Below are 21,103 nucleotides of genomic sequence, written 5' to 3' on the forward strand. Positions count from 1 at the left end.
GGAATGTATCGATAGTTTTGATGATTAATCGAGTAGGCTATTAAAAAAAATATACATAAAAAAAAATCAACGTATATCAACTTAATCAATTGTAGCTGGAGAAGGAGGACAATTTCTTACCCAGATGGGAGGCCAGAACAGAAGGACAGATGAATAAAGAAGTGACTTTGTATCCAGCCGGAATAAATTAATGTTTGGAACAGTGCAAGATGGATGTTGGGAGCAGTTTCATCCCCAGTATAATAGGTGGCAGTGGTCTTCTTGTGGTAGCCCACCTGAGACGCCTGCAGGAGTGCTTGGGAGTTGGAGTCTGGAAGTGCAACCCTGTCAGGGTCCCTGGGTGCTGATGGAGGGTGCTGTTGAGGGAGGACCTCCCTACTTTGTATATGACCCAGAAGTGCATCCAGGAAGACATGGTGTGCTCAGACTTGAAAAGAAGCCTCCCAACTCTGACTTACTCGATGTGAGTGACAACACTCAATTGGAGGAAAAAAGGAGGAAGATTTGATTTGGTTTAATGATCCTTGAGAAGGGTGAATTTGTGACAGTGCTTTGGCTAAATAAATATATTTATTTTATCCTAGAAACCTACTGTGATTACTGTGTCTGTGGTTTGGACTCAGGGTTGCCCTCTGGTGTTTATATGATGTATACTTAAAACATCTACTGTACACTTTTCTGCACCTCTCCTTTGTGTTTCCAGCTTGCAAATTGGTCACTGCACAGACAACTCTGTGGTTACGACAACAACTAAGTGGACAGAACTGACGAGCTTTACTGGGCTGAATGATCTCTTCTTGTCTAGATTGTTCTAATGTTCTAACTCTGGAGAAGAACAGAAGATGGGATTTCTAGCAGGTAACAACTTTGATCTTGTTTGGGATGAATTGTTCATTTTTACTGGTCAGCTTTAGCTTTTCACTGATTTAATGCTTGTCTTCACATTAAAGTAATGGGTGTTATTCTCCATTAAACAACTTAAATCTAACCAAGTGTATGAGCTTTTGAAATGGTCAAAGTGAATGTTCTATGCCAATAGCCTTTGGTGTACCCGCTGGTCTAAGCTGTCAGTACTGTAGAGGGGCACTTGTGTTTCCTCACTTTCACCAATAGACTGCACAGCCCTACTAAGCAGACTCAGTGCATTCAGAAAGTATTCATAACTTTTTATTATGTTGCACCCTTGTGCAAAAATGATTTGAATTTATTTTTTCCCTCATCACGTAACACTCAATACCTCAGAATGACAAAATGAAAACAGGATTTTACAACTTTCTGCAAATTTATTAAAAATAAAAAACTGTAATATCACATTGATACAAGTATTGTTACAAGTATTCTGACCCTTTACTCAGTACTTCGTTGAAGCTCCTTTGACAGTTATCCCAGCCCAGAGTCTTCTTGGTATGACAAGACAAGCTTCACACACCTTGATTTGAGGATTTTCTGCTGTTGTTCTCTGCAGATCCTCTCATGTTCTGTCAGGTTGTGTGGAGACCATCACTGGACAGCTATTTGTATGTCTCTACAGATGTTCAGTTGTATTTGGCTTGAAATCTGGCTGGGCCACTCAAGAAAATTTAGCCCTAAACCAACTTCTGTGTTGTCTTTGTCTTGTTGGAAGGTGAGCCTTAGGCCCAGTCTGAGGTCCAAAGAACCGTGCAGCAATATTTCTCTGTACTTTGCACTGTTCAGCTTTCCCTCATCCTTGATTGGCCTCTCAGTCCCAGCTGCTGAAACCCCATAGCATGATGCTGCCATCAGCATGTTTCATTGTTGAAATGGTATCACACGGGTGATGAGCAGAACCTGGTTTCCTTCACACATGATGCTTAGAACTGAAGCCAAACAGTTCAGTCTTGGTTTCACCAGAACAGAGAATCTTGTTTTCTCACAGTCTCAGACTCTGTTTGGTGCCTTTTTACAAACTACAAGCTACCTTTCATATGTCGTCTGGCCACTCTGCCATAAAGCCCAGATTAGTGGAGCTTTGCAGCGGTGGTTGTCCTTCTGGTGGTTTCTCCAATCTCCATACAGACTCTCGGAGTGGTGGCCCTGAGGGTAGGGATTTGCATTGGCAATCAGAAGGTTGCTGGTTCGAATCCCATAAATGCCAAAAGTGACTCTACTTCGTTAGGCCCTGGAGAAAGGCCCTTAACCTGCAATTGCTCCATCCTGGGTATGATTTTAATCTGCTTCCAGCCTGCATGTAGGCCTGCAGAGAAAACCTGGGGGTTGGTGGTAGAATTGGCACTCCAGCCACCATAAAAAACCTCACACTGTTCCATTCCATCTGAACTAGTGTGGTGCTGAGGATGTCACCTGTTGCATGGCTGCACTCAGGTCCTAATCTGGGATGCTGAGTTGGTTTGTCATATGGTGGGTGCAGCAATGCGCTGTATCAGCATGTGCTCCTAAACCCCCCCCACCATCTCTCTCTCTCTCTCTCTCTCTCTCTGCCCAGATCTGTGCCCCGACACAATCCCGTCTCTGAACTCTGCAGGCAAATCCTATAGACAGGTTGCTGCTTCTCCTACTCATGCCAATTCAATGGACTTAACTACAAGTGAACTCCAAACAAGGTGCAGAAACATCTCAGTGATGATCCATAGTGTGGGATGTACCCGAGCCAGATTTCACGTCTCCCACCAAGTAGTCTGAAAATTTGTGATATTCCATTTTTTTTTTGAATTTGCAAAAATTCAGAAAATCCTGTTTTCACTTTGTCATTCTGGGGTTTTGAGTGTTGTTTGAATCAGGAAAAAATTAATTTAAATGATTTTAGCATAAGGCAGCAACATAACAAAATATAAAAAGAGAAGGGGTCTACTTTCTGAGGACACAATATGCTACGCTCTTTGATCAGTTGAAATGGACATACATCTCTATTTTATAGTTACAAACACAAAACTACACAACTTACAAAAGTGACCACCCAGTGTATAGTGCTGTGAGAAGGCTGGCTTTTGGCCATCTACCGGCACTTGCTGAGTTTAAAGAATTCAAATAGTACCTACAAGTTGGGGTAAGAAGGCTTATTTATTTGCATACATTGCTATTTCTTTTGTTTATGATTAGCACTATTCTTTATGTTTTATACTGTATAACTGTATCTAAGCCTGTGTTATGCTCCATGTGTTTTGTGGAGGGTCCCCCAAGAGGCCGGGCCACCTATCATTCTGCCCTACAAATCTAAAGTGTCTCCCACAGTTCCTTGTGGTTCATGGTGCATTCTGGAGTTGGCGAGTTTACTTGTGTTTTGCTGTGCTTAGTGCTTTTTGTTTGGTATTATTAGATTTGTTGATCTTCTGCTCTGTTGGATTCTGTATTGAGACTTTGTTTGCTTTTGGAATTGCCTTTAACAGGCTTTGTATTCCTTTTACGATCCTGTGAGCTTTACAGTATTACAGAGCAATTGTTGTGAAGAATAAAATCTTTATGTTATAAAGATTCTATGAGGCTATTTTTGTGTCTAACTGGGTTTCCCCCTCTGGTGGGAAGAGGTTTTTGGACTTGTGTGCTTTGGGACTCTTTACTAATGACATTGTGATGGTCCGTTAATTTAGTGTTACAGTGCTGGCAGGCAATTGCGTTATCTCTTAGTAAAATGCTCTCAAACCCAGAGAGATCCTCGTCCATACTTTGTTTGCCTTCTGCCACTTCTGCATGACTCAAGGAGGTAACTTTCAATCAAGGTTTATTTTCTTAATCGAGTTAACCAAGTCATTTATTAACTTGTGACAGCCCTAGTGATCAATGGAACGTTGCAATAGTTTGATACATTTTCTGATATTGATTATGATGCTTCCAAATGATTTAGCATTTTTCACTATTATTTCCATAATTCCATTTTGTTTGTTGTTTCATGTTTTCCGCCATTTTGTGTATGGCAACAGCTCCACTGACAGAACATTGATGTCACATCACTTCTCCAATGGTATTTTCGAAGGCAGGGCACAGGTTTTAGGTTGAAAATAAGAAGAAATTAACGGCCACAAATTATTATGTTTAGGAAAAGGAATGTGGTTTGGGATATTCTTATTGGTTTGACTTCAACATTTGGTTTTTTGTTTTGCCTTTGCGGTTAGCTATTGCTAACATCAGTTCCCAGCCTTTTCTTTGACTATTCCCTACTCTCTTCTTTCCAAAATAAATATTCTTTGTTTGGTCGGTTGACCACTCTTCTTTTCATCTGGTGTTGTATCGAGCCCTTTAGGTGATACTAATGTGTGCCAGGATCCTAGGAGCTGCAAGAGGCTGGCTCTTACTATGGGCTGAAGGAGAGATGGCACTCTTCTGATATAACAGACAGTCAGGTCAAGAGACTATGGTGAAATCATTTCTCTACTAGACAAAAGGACAAACTTAATTAGCTCCACTGTGTTATTAGACATTCATAAAGTACAAATAACAAGCATATAAAAATCACTTTTTAGTGCTATAAAGCATGTTACTACAGGTATATTACATTTATTTATCCTCTTTTTAAATGCTATTTGATAACGCCAGTCTCCATTTCCAGGGTCTGGTCAGTCTAGGTCTTTCCCATCCATGCCCGACACTAAATTGGCATCGCATCTGACCCTCAATCTTCATTTTGCAGGTAATGAGCCCTCAAAATGGATCCATATCAACTGTTTAGGGGTGAAACCAGCTAGATTATGTGGGTTGCCTGACCACCAGGTGCTACCCCCAGGCCTGGTAATCTTATTCCAGACAGAGAACACTGCTTTTAATTTACCCTATCATGAGGGTCATTGCGAATCATTCTTTGTCTGACCTTTCAGCCCAAACTTTTTCACCAAGGGGAGACCCTACCAGGAGCACAAATCTCCAGACAATTCAGCTCTGAGCATCCCTACGGTGCAAAAGCCCCCCACCATGTCAAGATGGTTAAAGGGAACGTGAGATCAACCAACAGATTGAAGCAGCAGGAAATGTTCCTTGGGCACTGTACTGGTCCATGTGGTGAAGCTGGAGTGGAGTCTAAACACAAAGCTCTTCTTTTACCAATTGATCTACATTCCTGTCCTTCCCTATGGTCATGAGCTCTGGATTATAACCAAAACATGACATTGCAGATATAAGCATCAGAAATTAGGTTAATTTGCAGAATGGCTGGTTTGAGATGCTATAATAGGGTGAGAAGCTTATCAATCCAGGAGAGCCTCAGAGTAGAGTCACTGCTTCTTCACATCAGGAAAAGCCAGTCAAGGTGGTCTGGTAAGGATGCCCCTTGAGCAGCTCCCCCTAGAGCTGCTCAGGGTGTGCCCCACTGGGTGGAGACCCTGCAGGAGATCCAGGACACGCTGGAAGGATAATATATATTGGCTGGCTGGAAGACACCTGGGAATTCTCCAGGAAGAGCTGGAATCTGTAGCTGGCAACAGAGAAGTATGGGATGACCTGCTTGTCCTGCTTCCACTGTGACCCTTACCAACAAAACCAGTTTTAGAAAATGAGATGAGATATGACAATTTGATAAAATATTTATTTATTCTACCTGTGACCCTGCTCAGGATTACGTGGGATTACAAAATGGTATGGTATGGTATTGATTTATTCTGAATTGTCTGCTATATTTCCTTTCATAAGTGATTTGACAATCAGTCTCATATAGTGCCTTCCCTCTCTGATTATCTAGTGCTCATCACAAATGCATAAGGATGGAACTCAGAGGAACCACTATCTAATGAAATAAATATGACCAAGCTCACAAGTTCACAGGAGGAGCAAGTTCTGAGAATTGATACTATTAAAAGGTCATCAACTTCTCTGAACCCACTTTAAGAACCCTGGCACCAGTCCGGGCAGCAAAAACATACAAAGCATACACCCTGGAAGGGAGGCGATTCATCCCAGAACACACAGAAGCACATGACGTCCAAGTCACTAATTAACTCAACCATATTCATGTAAACTGTGGTGGAAACCACTTAAAAACAGACCTGCTCCACAAAGGTTTCAGAGCATTTCAGCTGAGCCCATGCATTGTAGCGATGGAAGGTCCAACACGGCACCTTTCTGATACCAACTGAAGCTAAATATTTAGAATCAAAGTTTACAAGAAGTAATGAAAGCAATAAAATGAGTGCAAGTACAACTACAGGTTTAAAACCAGCATGTGGCATGCTGTGATAGTCTCCATCATCCTTTAATAAAGGTACAATTAATCATCTCTTAAAAAATGCTTTGTGGGTATGCCATGGATTGGATTGGTATTACTGATAAACTTAACACTATGCGATGCGTGAGCTTGAGACCACTGCTGCTACATAAACAGTGTACTTGTGCGCATATTTTAAGTAAATCTGGAGGGTTCCACCAGGTGGCAGAGTGAGAAATCATCACAGTGAAAAAACAACATCTGGTTTCACTGTGTTGTGAGTTGAGGGAAGAAAGATGTTAAAAATAAAAAGTCTTTGCATTCTGATGCTGCTGTGAAGGTGCACCTGTGACATAGAATGTCAAGACTGCAAGTCTTTAACTATATCAAGTCATTATGTGGGGAAAATGCGACGCTTGCATTGCCTATGTGAGAAATGGATGAAGAAAAGCACCATGAGTACATTCACATGTGAGCATTTAAGTTTGATGATTTGCTTTACCGCATTCATCAAGTATTGAAGCATGCACATTGATCCTGTTGGAGCTCGAAGCCTGCCATCACATGTTGACAGATGCTTGAACACATATGACGCCAATATTTTTGCTGGTACTGCAACTCGCGCATGTGCAGTGTTAATTTCTGATGATGTGCTCACAGGATGCACCAAAAGAACACCAGGAACGCATGGCAGCCATGATACGTGCGTGTAAACATTCTCAGTGTCAAGTATAAGCCAGCCCTAAGCCATTAGTATTGCTGGATGTATATCCTGCTTATCTTTATCTATATATTTTTACATACTATCACATATGCACGAGTAGGAGGAAGCTGTATGGACCAAGTGAGGGAAATTCTTCGCCAGGCCAGGGGGTGGCAGGCTGCACTAAACCTTCTTCTGTTGTCTCTACAGACCAAACATTGGGAAACCCGCCTGATTCAACCTTGAAGACATCACTTTCTGTTCTGGTGCCCAGGTACAATATATGGGTGGCTTCCCCAAACCTTTTTCTTGCGTTGAGGCAGATTATTTTCACAATACATTGTGAAGGAACTCATGGATAGATGACCTGGCTGGGATGATTGGTGATACCTCTCCTGGAATGGATGATGATACAATGGACAAGCTGTGATGGACTGCCGGCTGGGATAACAGGCCTCGATTGCTACTTCAGTCTGCATTCTAGGAGAGCTGCATGGGAATTGTAGCGTGCAGCTGTACTGAGACTTTTGGGGCTGCTGGAAGGAGCTCTTGGTGTGCAGCCTTCCTCTGACCAAGGCATACTGATGATGTACCAGAAGTACTTTTGGGACCCACTTTAAAAGAAGCCCATCCTTCACAGCCAAGTGAGTCAGAGAAGAGAGTGGAGTGAGACAAAGCTCATCTGGTGTGGAGGCGAAGGAAGGAATGCAAGAGAAAAGAAGATAAAAGGCAGAGTTGTGTGTTTAATTCATGTACTTTATGTTATAATGTGGCTAAGAAGCCTGTTTTAAGAAAGAAAAAGAAGAATAAAAGGCTTATTTGTGTCTGGGGTGTAGGAGTCTGAGACGCCCCTCCAGAGGCCACAACATTCATGCTACATTTTTCCTCAGGATCACATACTGTAGCAGCTTCTGAGCCAATGGAGCAGACCAAGTAAGTTACCTCCTCTGAGTCAACTGTCAATTACATTGGCAAGCTGTGGTGATGAGTTGCATTTTTTTCTTAAGCCTCCATTTAATTAAACATCTTTTATTTTAGCAGCCAGTTTCAGACAGGATGGCAATTTCCAGAGTATACAGATTTTTTATTGTCCCCTCTGACTCGCTCATTAAAGACCTTAAATAAATGACCTGCTTATCTGACAAATCTGACGTACTAAATGAATGAGGGCGTGATTTATGACTGTATCTGCAGTGATTAAAAGTGGCAGAGCCTTTTTATTAAACGAAATCAGCAACGTGTCCTGTCAACGTGTCTAATGTTCTGGAAAGCACATGAACTGCTGGGATTACTGGACTGCTTGTAATCTGCTATCTCAATCCGCCACACAATCTTAATTTTCAGCCATTTGTGGATTGTAAACAGAAAGGTGTCCACATATTCAGAAAAAAAACATATTTTTTAGCATTCAGTCTGCCAAACTGTGAGCTGGCAGAAGTCTTATTTGAGATTGTTGGTGTCTAACAAGGGACCTCCATTCTGCCCATCATTACCATGATGGATTCAGGCTTATTAGTTTATCAGGAATATATCAATGATCTGCGTGTGAGAGTAACTGCAACAGTTAACTGGCCCAGAATGAATTTGTGTGTGTGTGAGTGAGTGTGGCCTGCATGGCTGGTAAGGACAAACTTTGGCTGAGGTGGATTCAACGGGTTAGAGAATGGATGGATGGTAAGGAACTTCTGGGCTCTGGGTGCCTGTATCGAGAGTGGTAGGTGTATTCATTTTGGTTCTTTTGATAATTAACTTGTGTATCGCACAGTTATAGTTTTGTTTAGGTTTTTATTTCAAATCTAAATTTAGTATACATTTCTTTGCTTATTATATTGACAGCGATACCCCAGGCAGTCTGCGTTGGAAACATCATCACCAGCACCATCATGCTAAGCACTGGTGCCCCCCAGGGTCGTGTACTCAGCCCACTTCTGTTCACTCTGTTAACTCATGATTATACGGCTGAGTACAGCGCTAATACCATCACTAAGTTTGCAGTTTGCAGATCACACAATGGTGGTGGGGTCTCTTCAGCAATGGAGATGAGTCACCTTACAGAATGGAGATACAATGATTGGCAGACTGGTGCAAGTGCAACAATCTGTCTCAGAGTGGACAAGACAAAAGAAATGAATGTTGACTTCAAGAAGGCCCATGTTGTCCACACCCCAAAATACTGCAGATCAAGGGGTCTGTGGGAAACTGGTTAAATTCGCCAAATTTAACTAGAGACAGCATAGAAATTAATATACATAGTCTACATAAATGGCCAAAAATGCTTGTACCCTTGCATTGTATTCAAATAATTCACAATTCTTCATTCAATAGTACGAAACAAAAAAGTCATGAAAAGAACTCAACTCAAAAATGCGGGGACATAATTACCAGAACCATTTAGTAGAAATAATTGTCTTGCAGTGACCCTTCAAGCTCACTAACATATTTTAATGATTTTCACAGGGTTCTTGTATCATGTAATCACTGATTTAGTCAGTTTAGGTGGAAAAAGGAACTTATTCAACTATTTTGAGTCACAGCAAAAATGACAAAGAGAAGGAAACACAGAGGAAGATAGCAAGACAGACAGTAACTGCCGTGCATGGTTAACGTCAAGGTGGCAAGACCTCCTCCAAAGAGATGTTGCCAATATTATCAAGACCTTTAAGACCCATGTGACTGTACCCAACATCCTAAGACTTGACCACACAAGGAAAACTAATCCAAGATTGACAAGAAAAACTGTTTACATGGTGGAGAGCAAAATTTCAAAACAAGTCCAAGTTGCCCCTCAAGCTCAAGATGCAACAGTTTCAGGTCTCAGCATGGATCAAAATGGTTTCCAGGGTAGGAGACATAGTAAGATCCCATTATTAAGAGACAAATCCAAACAAGCTCTGGAGTCAGCCACAATGCTTGTTGACAAGCATTGTGAAAGAACACGACCTCTGCTGCGAAACATGGAGGAGGCTTAGTGGTGTTTCGATGTTGCTTTACTGCCTCTTTGAATCTGGGCAGGGCACAATAAAATCCAAAGACTATCAGGGCATTATGGAATGAAACATACAGAAATATCATATCAGAAAGATCTGCCTCAGTCACAGGTTATGGGTCCTCCAGCAGGGTTACAACCCAAAACAGACCTGAAAAAGCACCCAAGAATGGAAGAGAAGAAAACATCGGACTGTTCTGAAGAGGCCTGCTATGAGTCCTGATCTTAATCCCTGAAGCTGAAAGTCGAAGGTGGAAGAAGGTGCCTATCAGAGCTACAAGAATTGAAGAGTGGGCCGAGTCGAGAAGTGACGAAATCTCACTCAGAGCTACAGAAAACATTTGATGGCAGTTATGTGCTCTGAAATATTAGATTTAACTGAACACCCTTAATCCTTTTATCAGTGCCATTTTCATTTGTTTAGTCATAAATCAAAAGCAAAGTTTCTGTTCTATTAAATGTGATATAAATAATTGTGGATACCAAATAGATTCAATTTAGTTTAGAGAAAATTTAAAAAAAAGTATTTTTTCTAACAAATATTTTTATCCAGGTCTATATTAGAGCAATTCCCTGTGTCTGTCTGTTTCTCTTTGTTTTGCTGGCATGTTGATTTTAAATTGATTTGATTTTAAGGGTGTACGTTACAAGAATGTACAGAGATAAAAAGATTTAGAACACCAGGGATATCTGAGGCTAATGTGACATTTTTTTTTCCTGGGATGCTCTGCGGATTCTGGCCAAAAGCTCCATTTGCTGAGCAGTTAATCTCCCTCTCTACCGGAGTCAATGCCTATGCTCTTGAAATGATGGCAGCGGCAGAAGCACTTACCAAATGGGCTGTGTGTTTTTCACAGCTTTGGCACAAAAAGTCAGCTATCTGTGAAAATAAAGCCCTTTTTCTTGCTGACACAGCATCAGCGTAAGCGTCCTTATGTTAATAGTTGATGTTAATTCATTGTGGAAAGATAGAATGCTAGGAGGCCTGGCTGCAGGAGGCAGCTTGAGAGTTGTGACTGTTCTGTGACAAGCAGAAATGTGCAGGAAGAAGAGAGGCCCAAACACTAAGAACGACTGAGGGGTCTCTAAAGAGAGTGGTGGACTAGCCAAGTTAGTTCAGGTCACTGGTGAGGGGCTTTTGTAAAGGACTGGAGCATAGCTTTAGATATGGATATAATCTCAGATATCTTGGTACCTATTCTGCCATCTATAATTATTTTAAAAATGCCTTTTGGGTATATTTCCAAATGAAATGCTTTGGCTTTGCATAATATTTTGCATGTTAATGGAGATCTCTGCTATCATCTCTGCATCTCTAACTGGTTCAGCTTATAGTACAGTACAGCACTTAAAATGAAAGTGACATGGATCAGCCGAAGACATAAAACCACAGTGAGCAGCAATGCACACAAGGTTTCATTTTCACTTACAAATGGAACGTAGCAGAGGAACAGCGTGTTCAGGACACAGACATTAAATAATGGAAATTAAACCAAGGAAGCTGAAGAAGAGATGAGAGATGCATTAAACATTAAAATGGAGTTCAAAAGGTGTGAGTAAAGTAAAAAAAAGTGTTATTAAATATTGAAATGAAGGTAAAAAGATTCAGCTCAAGCTGGGGGAAGCGTATTAAAGTATAAAAAAATTTTGATATCATAGATTTGGTAACAAAAAAACAGTCAGCATAGCCAAAGGATTTTTACATACAGAAAAAGAATACAACATGTCAAACACCTGATGAAGGATTATTAAAAATATTTTGTGTTTGTAAATTTATTTTTACTTTACAGCAAAAATTAAATTTCACCTATTTTTATTTTTAGTAGCATGACTACACATCCCTTCCATAATGCAGTACATGTTCTTGTATATGAATCTTGTATATCATGTAAGCAGTATATAAGAGACAGCTTAAAGGCTCTGGTGATGGTAGTTACCCACTGAACCAGTGGGCTGGCACTGTGTCCTCATGCCATCACTCTTCCTCTCTCTGCAGAATGGAAGACTGACAGCCATTCCACCACTAACATCAATTTTGTTGTCTGCCCTCCTGGATTTCTGCCTGGAATCCATATAACTGGAAGTTCAGCCATTTTTAGCTAGTTCTTTGCTGTCACTTCTGTCTTTGCAAAAATACCAACTTATTTCAATTTGCTGTAAATTGTTCCATTATATGGGATCATGAACATACCCCCAAACCTTTTTCTGTGGTGCTTCTCTTCTTTTAATATATATATGATAATAGGAACACAGGACAATGAAAATGTTTTGGGTCACCTTACGGCCAATCCCATCAATTATAAAATTGAAATTAAAAAAAAACTCCTGTTAAATATGTAAAACAAATCTTCTGATCCTATCTTACTGTAGTCCTATTCTGACTGTAAACAATGGCATTTCTTGTGGCCATATGGCTGCCAAGAAGGAAGAGGGGGTCCAGGTGGGCAGACAGAGGAAGTGATGCCATAGGAGGAAATCTGTCAGTCTTCCAGTCTGCAGAGGGAGCAAAAGAGAGAGCATTATGATACAGCGCCACTCCCTGGATTAGTGGAGAATTACCATACCTAAGTCCTTAAACTGTCCCCATGCACACGTGTGTAACAATATATATATATTATATTATATTATTTATACAGTATATACTGTATATATATAAATATATATACAGTGCATCCGGAAAGTATTCACAGCGCATCACTTTTTCCACATTTTGTTATGTTACAGCCTTATTCCAAAATGGATTAAATTCATTTTTTTCCTCAGAATTCTACACACAACACCCCATAATGACAACATGAAAAAAGTTTACTTGAGGTTTTTGCAAATTTATTAAAAATAAAAAAACTGAGAAATCACATGTACATAAGTATTCACAGCCTTTGCCATGAAGCTCAAAATTGAGCTCAGGTGCATCCTGTTTCCCCTGATCATCCTTGAGATGTTTCTGCAGCTTAATTGGAGTCCACCTGTGGTACATTCAGTTGACTGGACATGATTTGGAAAGGCACACACCTGTCTATATAAAGTTCCACAGTTGACAGTTCATGTCAGAGCACAAACCAAGCATGAAGTCAAAGGAATTGTCTGTAGACCTCTGAGACAGGATTGTCTCGAGGCACAAATTTGGGGAAGGTTACAGAAAAATTTCTGCTGCTTTGAAGGTCCCAATGAGCACAGAGGCCTCCATCATCCGTAAGTGGAAGAAGTTCGAAACCACCAGGACTCTTCCTAGAGCTGGCCAGCCATCTAAACTGGGTGATCGGGGGAGAAGGGCCTTAGTCAGGGAAGTGACCAAGAACCCGATGGTCACTCTGTCAGAGCTCCAGAGGTCCTCGGTGGAGAGAGGAGAACCTTCCAGAACGACAACCGTCTCTGCAGCTATCCACCAATCAGGCCTGTATGGTAGAGTGGCCAGATGGAAGCCACTCCTTAGTAAAAGGCACATGGCAGCCCACCAGGAGTTTGCCAAAAGGCACCTGAAGGACACTCAGACCATGAGAAAGAAAATTCTCTGGTCTGATGAGACAAAGATTGAACTCTTTGGTGTGAATGCCAGGCGTCACGTTTGGAGGAAACCAGGCACCGCTCATCACCAGGCCAATACCATCCCTACAGTGAAGCATGGTGGTGGCAGCATCATGCTGTGGGAATGTTTTTCAGCGGCAAAGACTGGGAGACTAGTCAGGATAAAGGGACTGCCTGGATGAAAACCTGCTCCAGAGCACTCTTGACCTCAGACTGGGGCGACAATTCATCTTTCAGCTGGACAACGACCCTAAGCACACAGCCAAGATATCAAAGGAGTGGCTTCAGGACAACTCTGTGAATGTCCTTGAGTGGCCCAGCCAGAGCCCAGACTTGAATCCGATTGAACATCTCTGGAGAGATCTTAAAATGGCTGTGCACCGACGCTTCCCATCCAACCTGATGGAGCTTGAGAGGTGCTGCAAAGAGGAATGCGCGAAACTGGCCAAGGATAGGTGTGCCAAGCTTGTGGCATCATATTCAACAAGACTTGAGGCTGTAATTGCTGCCAAAGGTGCATCGACAAAGTATTGAGCAAAGGCTGTGAATACTTATGTACATGTGATTTCTCAGTTTTTTTATTTTTAATAAATTTGCAAAAACCTGAAGTAAACTTTTTTCATGTTGTCATTATGGGGTGTTGTGTGTAGAATTCTGAGGAAAAAAATGAATTTTAATCCATTTTGGAATAAGGCTGTAACATAACAAAATGTGGAAAAAGTGATGCGCTGTGAATACTTTCCGGATGCACTGTATATATATTTATATATATACAGTATATACTGTATAAATAATATATATATATATATATATATATATATATATATATATATATATATATATATATATATATATATATATAGTGGCAGACGGCTGGGATGCCCCTTCGGTATATGTTCAGGGGAAGTAGCCATGGACTTTGCAATACCTCCCCCTGGATGCTAGGTGGCAACCCCCCTGGGTTGAAGCAGTGCCTCGGTTTCCCACAGGGCTCCATGGGAATTAGAGTTTAGTGCAGTCCTGTTGGACTCCTGAGCCCTTATGGGCAGTGCAGCCAGCAATCAGGCACCTGGAGCACTTCCAGGTGGACTATAAAAGGGGCCAGCAGCCACTACTCCAGGAGCCTGAGTCGGAAGGAGGAGGACTACGGAGAAGTGTCGGTACAAAGAAGTACTGTGTGGGTTTGGTTTGGTGTGCTTGGGATTGTGTTGTGCCTGTGGGTCATGGGGAAGACGCGCCCTACAGGTGAAGAAGAATAAAAGTTTCTTGAGTTTTATTCATGCCTCCAGTGTCAGCCTGTGTCAGGTCGGCACCTATAAAGCGCCTTTGTTGCTATATATATATATATATATATACTGTATGATCTCACAGTAAGGAGATTAGTTTGTGTGGAGTTTGCACGTTCTCTCTGTGTCTGTTTGGGTTTCCCTCAGGTGGTCCCACTGCCGAAAGTCATACAGCTTAGGTGCATGGGCAATGCTAACTTGGCCCTAGTATGTGTTTGATTTGTATGTCTTTGGTGTGTGTGTGTTCATCCTACAATGGACTGCCGCCCTATTCAGGGTCTGTTCCTGCCTTGTGCAGCACCCCCAGTGTTCCTGGTCTGGATTGAGTAGATTAGAAAATGACATGACATCTCATCTCATTTCATTTTACAAACTGCTGTTCCTGGTAAGGGTTGCAGTAGCAGCAGGCCAAGCAGGTCAGACCGAACCACCCTCTCCTAAATCTTCCTGGGGAATTCCCAGCCGTTCCCATATCAGCTGAGAGCATAATCCTGTCAAGGTTTCCTAAGTCTGCAACAGAGTCTCCACCCAGTGGGATATGCCCAGTGCAACTCTAGGGGAGCCACACGGAGGGCTCCAGATTCTGGGTTATCTGCCAATCCACCTATCTTGGTATTATCTGTAAACTTAGCCTGCTTGTTATTTATAGTCCAATCTAAATAATTAATTTATATTAAATATAGCAGTGATCCTAGCCCTGACCCCGTGGAACACCACTCATAACATCAGCCAATTCTGATAAGGTTCTTTGCACCGTAACCCTCTGCTTCCTGTGTCTGAACGAATTTTTCACCCATCTACAAACATCACCCTGAACTCCTACCAGTGTGATGCCCAACCTCTCACGTGGGACCTTATCAAATAATTTCTGAAAATTAAGATAGATAATATCACATGCTCCACTTGGATCATATCCTTTTGTTGCTTCCTCATAGTATTCCAGCATGTTAGTAAAACACGACCTCCATCTTCTGAACCCATGCTGACTGTTCAGTAAAACTCCTGTACTTGCTATGTGTTGCTCAATCTTTACCTTAATAATTCTTTCCATTAATTTTCCTGTGATGCTCGTTAAGTCTCCTGGCATATAGTTGCTTGGATCAGCCTGATCACCCTTTTAATATAACAGGACCAGTAATGGCACACTGCATGATAACGTACAGAGAATACACCTAACTTGAGGATTCATAGTTTTTATACTCTTTCTCTGTACGTTTAGCATTCATTTGCTCAGAGGTTGATGCGCTTACTGCTTCCTGAGCAACTCTTCTTTTCTCCGCCCTAGCAGCCCACTTCTTCTGTTCTTTTGTCGGCATCTTTTCGCGTTAAAACTGATTAAGTCAATGTTTGTGTTGTAGTTACTTAGTACGTTTTCTTTAATTTTTCACTTAAGCTGTCACTTAAGTCATCAATCTGCCTCAAGAATGATTTAAGATATGAAGAGGTAGATGAAGTGACGGTGAAGGGATGAGAATGGCGCCCGTATACATGCACCAAATGGCCACCCTGCTGGCCGTTGCCTAGAGTTGATTCTACAATAAAATAAAATAAAAATAAAAACCTTGGAGGTCAATCATCACCCCGAAAGTGGATAGTAGACGTCACGTAGTATATGTGTACCAAATTTCAGGTCAATAGTTCAAACGGTTTACGAGCTACAGGTGATTTAAAAGCCTGGACAGACAAACAAACAGCCACGGTAGTGTATTATATATAAAGATAATACGAGGGTTGTCTGGGTTCCACGCGGAATCACTCGAAATAAGTAGCCAAGGATTTTTTTTTCTATTTTTCTCATGTACTTCGATCCTTTTTAAAAGTATTCACCGCCAACATCAATGCACTTTTGGGCTCTTCTGACCCACGCCGCAAAACACTCGCGAAAGGCTGTCTTTGGGAGGTTGTCCAGCTGTTCTTTGACAGCTGCAATCAGTTCCTCTCGAGTTTCGAAGTTGTGGCCTCGCAGGGATTCTGTCACCTTCGGGAAGAGCCAAAAGTCACATGGTGCAAGATCAGGCGAGTAGGGTGGCGGGTTCAAAACATTGACACCACTGTCTTCAATGAAATGCTTCATCGCATTAGCCGTGTGGGCTGGCTCATTGTCATGATGCAAAAAGTGCCTTCGCAAGTTCTTGGACCGGCCTCTATCCATTGCAGAAAAAACGTCACGCAGGCACTGAGTGGTGTACCACTCAGAGGTCACAGTTGTCCTCTCCATCAGCGGAATTGACGCGACAATGCCATCGATGTTGAAAAAGATGGCAAACATGGTGCGTTCCACCGAGCGGATTAAACCATCAGAAAAGTCATAAAAAATCATCACTCGAAAGTCACGCACGCACGGAGTCGGAAGCTTTGCCGCTAGTGCTGGCTGCGCACTCTCAGTTCGTTTGCTTCTCGTGTTCATTCTGAAGGAAGAGAGGGAGCAAAACATCTGAACAAAAACATGCAACCACTTGAACAATCCCTCTACACAGCAGAACAGGTTTCGACAGGCTGACATTCGACAAACGATAAAATTCCGCGCAGAACCCAGACAACCCTCGTATTTGACATTTTTCAGTCCTTCAGAATATCCCAGTGAGCATGACTTCCTAATGATACATGTCAAGGGTTTATATATGTACTCACTAAGCTCCTTAAGTATTTGAGGATAGCAATTGTCTAGTCCTGGGGTCTCATGAATATCGCCGTGCGTAGACTTCACACTAACACATGGTGTACGGACAAAAGCGGAAATCGTTCGTATGCACAAAAAATCCAGATGCATAAATCTGTGTTTGCCAGCTTCCACGTTCTTCTCCTCCATAAATCCCAGTCAGCGTGAAAAGTAATGCACGTGCACGCGCCTGCTGCCCCACCTCATCTCCTCCCAGAATTGCGCCTCTTTGAATATGCAAATCAATATAAATAGCCCTTAAGCTCAGCGTTCTGTGAAAAGGCAATGGCAAACGCACGGGGGAAAATAGAACAATTTCAGCGAATACCAAGTGGAGGAAAGGAAAAATGTACTATTTGTTGGTTTAAACAGTGGTATAAACAACCAAAGGAAGTTGATCGAGTGACACAGCGTGTTGGAGAAACTCGAAAGCTCAAGTTCACAAAGTCGCACAAATGCCCGAAATAAAAAAGAAGTTGTCAGATATCAAAGTTGCTGTGAAAAGGCGAGTCGTAGCCCACTGTCTGAGTGTCATATGAAAGCTTATTAGGGTACAGAGAAAAGAAAAAAAAATAGGGACATAATAGGAAAAAAGCTCGAAATGTCAACTTTAATCTTGAAATTTTCACTTTAATCAGTTTAGTTTATTTTGTTATTAAAGTAGAACATCATAAACTCCATATTGAAATCGTTTAATTTACTAGTTTCTCAAATCCCATCGTAACTATAGCAGCACGTTAAATGCTTTTTTTTGTATGTGTTCTTCTATGTGTCTCTATGTGTGTGAATCACTACGTGCTTCTTAAACGGGCTTTCTCTTCCTCCGACTGGACACAGAATCCGTTACATTTGTGATATTACAGCTCTCTGAATAATTTAAATACTGAGATGTATACTTGATATCATTTTCGTGATGATAGGAATTAAAGCATGTTATTAAAAATGGGAACACGGTGGTGCAGTAATAGTGACGAACTGGCGCCTTGTCCAGAGATTGTTCCTGCCTCACGCAAGATGCTTGCTGCGCCGTGCACAACCTTCAATGAAATAATTTATTGCAGCAGTACTGTCTCTTTCAAACATACTAACCGCCATTTTCTGTCCTTCCTTTTTTTCCCCCAAATACCCAATCGCCACACAATCGGCTCTGTAATAGACGTTACGCCATCTGTAGGCTTAGAACGACGATTCTTCAAAACTTTTAAGGAACATTGAAATTTCTTCATAGTACATGTTCAATTATTCTATTCATCTATCCTTCCAGTGTCACTCCAACCCCAGCAACAATTCAGCGCGAGGCAGGAACAATCCCTAAACGGGGCGCCAGCTCCTTGCTAGTTCTGCAACACTGTGTCCTCACATATTTAATTATTAAAAATATAGATTATTTAAATGAAGTAAAGTTTTATCTGTATAATATAATAAACATATTTTGCTGCATTTCATCTTAAAAATGATATTGTCATCATATGTAAATATGCGCTGAAGTGGCTCATGTTGTGCAATATTATAACTGTATCGCAAGTTTACAGTGAGGTAATTGTACTTATAAGTACAAACAGTTCTACACGTAGCACTTGATGGACTGATTGAGTGCATTTATAGTTCTTGGGATGTAACTGTTTCTGAGGTGCGATGTCCCTACAGGAAAGGCTCTGAAGCGTTTGCCGTATGAGAGCTGTTCAAATAGGCAGCATGGCTGAGGCAGTGTGTGCTTGATGCTGTATACTGATAATTCTCTTTCCAATCAGCTGCTGTAGAGCTGTGATTCCACACTCAGATACAGTGATATAAATACTCTGAGTGGTGCAGTGAGAGTAATATGGAAAAAGATGATCCACTGTGGCAACACCTAACGGGAGCAGCTGAAAGAAGAAGAAGAAGGTGCAGTGAGAGTAACAACGCTAAAGCAGCTATGGTATTTGGAATAGTTTGGCCATTCTGTGGACCATTGTATTGTTACAGGTTAATTACAATCAGATGCCTTAAACTAATAAACAATATGCGGTTAATTTCAGTGTATATGATAAAGCTATGGATATGTCAGGGATGTGGATCTAAAAAAGAAAGGGAAACCACACTGGAACAAAAGCACTGCTTTGACACTGGGTGCCGCCAGTTTGCAAAACCGAGCGGAAAACTTGCATATGCCAGGGTTTGAGCTACGGTGAAAATGTGTGTGGCTTTACACCAAGTTTAGGTTTTATACATTGCGATTTGAGCGTGGAAATGGGCTTACGCAACATTTTTGTGTGTACGCACCATTTATACATGAGGCCCCTGGTGATTTCTTGGATCCAGCCTAGACCAGGTGACAAAGATCTTATACCAAATAAGACAGGACTGTTGTGAATTTACCTTATTTGTAGCATTGCTACTTTCAAAATGTGTTTTGTTGGTCAGTTTGCGCAGCTGTTTTGTTATGTTATTCGTGTTGTTGTGATAGTGTAGGTCAGCTCCTTTTCCATTTTGGGAGCCTCTTGAACCCGACACTACTAATAGTCATGACTGGGATGAGCCTGGCTAGATGAGGACAAACACACACCAAGCAAGGGGATGGTGAGAAAGTGCTCTAGTGCTTTTATTTAAAAAGCAAAAACAATCAATGCCCATTAAAGTGCAATGCTAAGTTCAATAAAAATAATCCATAAAAACAAAGTGCAAGTGGAGGTTAAAATTTGTCAAATAAATATTCCTTTAAAAATGAAGTTAAAACCAACAGTACAGTTCATGCCCTGGTGCAGTCCATTAAAACCTCCGTCTCCCCAGCTTATCCTTCTGGATCTTATAGCTGAGGAGCTGCCTACCCAACAGACTCAGCCTTCTTTCTTCTGTGGCCCACAGGTCCGGGTCCCTGCTGCTTCCATGGCCACACAGTAGGGCTCCTAATCTGGACCAAGGCTCCGGTCCTTCCCTCCCATAGACCAAGGAAAGGTGCCCCGTTTGAGTCTCTGTCACAGACTCCCGCTGCCTTTCCCAACTTACGTGGAGCCAACTCCTCCTGGTCAGTCCCGGTCCCTTAAGTTGCTCAGCTGGATTGAACCATCAGCGCAACGCTGAACGTCAGCTGCTTGCTGTCCTCTTGGCACTCTCCTTCTTCTGGCTGTCTGCCTCCTCACTGCTGCACCAGCTCTTCCCTGTTTCCTGTCTGCTTCACCCTCCCTACTTTAACCTCCATTTGTTTCTTGTTCTTTTCCTTGCTTGTTTTTCTGATCTTACCCTCCCATTTGATATGCTGGGGAGCGGTTGCAGGTGCAATCGCCTTATTGGTGCCCGAGGCTGATATTGAAAGTAAATGCCACACAGGATGGATGGGCATCCCTAACTGGACGGGAGGCTCCGAGCAGACAGATGGGCATCCAGACCAAGTGGAAAGAAGGAGCCACCTGGAAGTAACGACCGGAGGAAATTGACAGACAGCCCACCAGACGTAGACGATATTGCTGGTGACTTTTTATTCCCCCAGAACAGGAGATAGCAGCATCCCTCCATATTGGCACTCATTTGGGAACCAGTAGGGAATGCTGGGAGATGTAGTCCAGGAATACAGCGCTGCCGGGGACCATGGGTGCCACAAGGGGTGCTTTCGGGATATACGCTCCCTAAAATGGGACTTCTGTATGACCCAGAAGTACTTCCTTCGGGCAGTGGCTCTGGTACTGGAAGTACTCCCGGGTCCTTAATAAAAGGGACTGCACTCCCTTCTCCAGGCAAGTCGGAGCTGGGAGGACGTAGGGCAACACTCAACTGGAGGAGGGTGGTGCGGTGGTGAGAAGAATTGTGGAGAAGAATTGGATCGTGGAGAGAGAAACCTGTGTTTTTATGTAATTTTGTGGAG

At 42.0% G+C, this 21,103-nt stretch overlaps 1 protein-coding gene across 1 annotated transcript in view; it reads right to left on the reverse strand.

Moving 5' to 3' along the window:
• The window catches only part of mocos (molybdenum cofactor sulfurase), a 542,026-nt gene that overhangs the window by 107,845 nt on the left and 413,078 nt on the right, over positions 1-21,103 (reverse strand). The gene's annotated exons all lie outside the window — the stretch shown is intronic.

The sequence above is a fragment of the Erpetoichthys calabaricus genome, chromosome 13 (assembly GCF_900747795.2).
Source record: "Erpetoichthys calabaricus chromosome 13, fErpCal1.3, whole genome shotgun sequence".
Classification (NCBI taxonomy): Eukaryota; Metazoa; Chordata; class Cladistia; order Polypteriformes; family Polypteridae; genus Erpetoichthys; species Erpetoichthys calabaricus.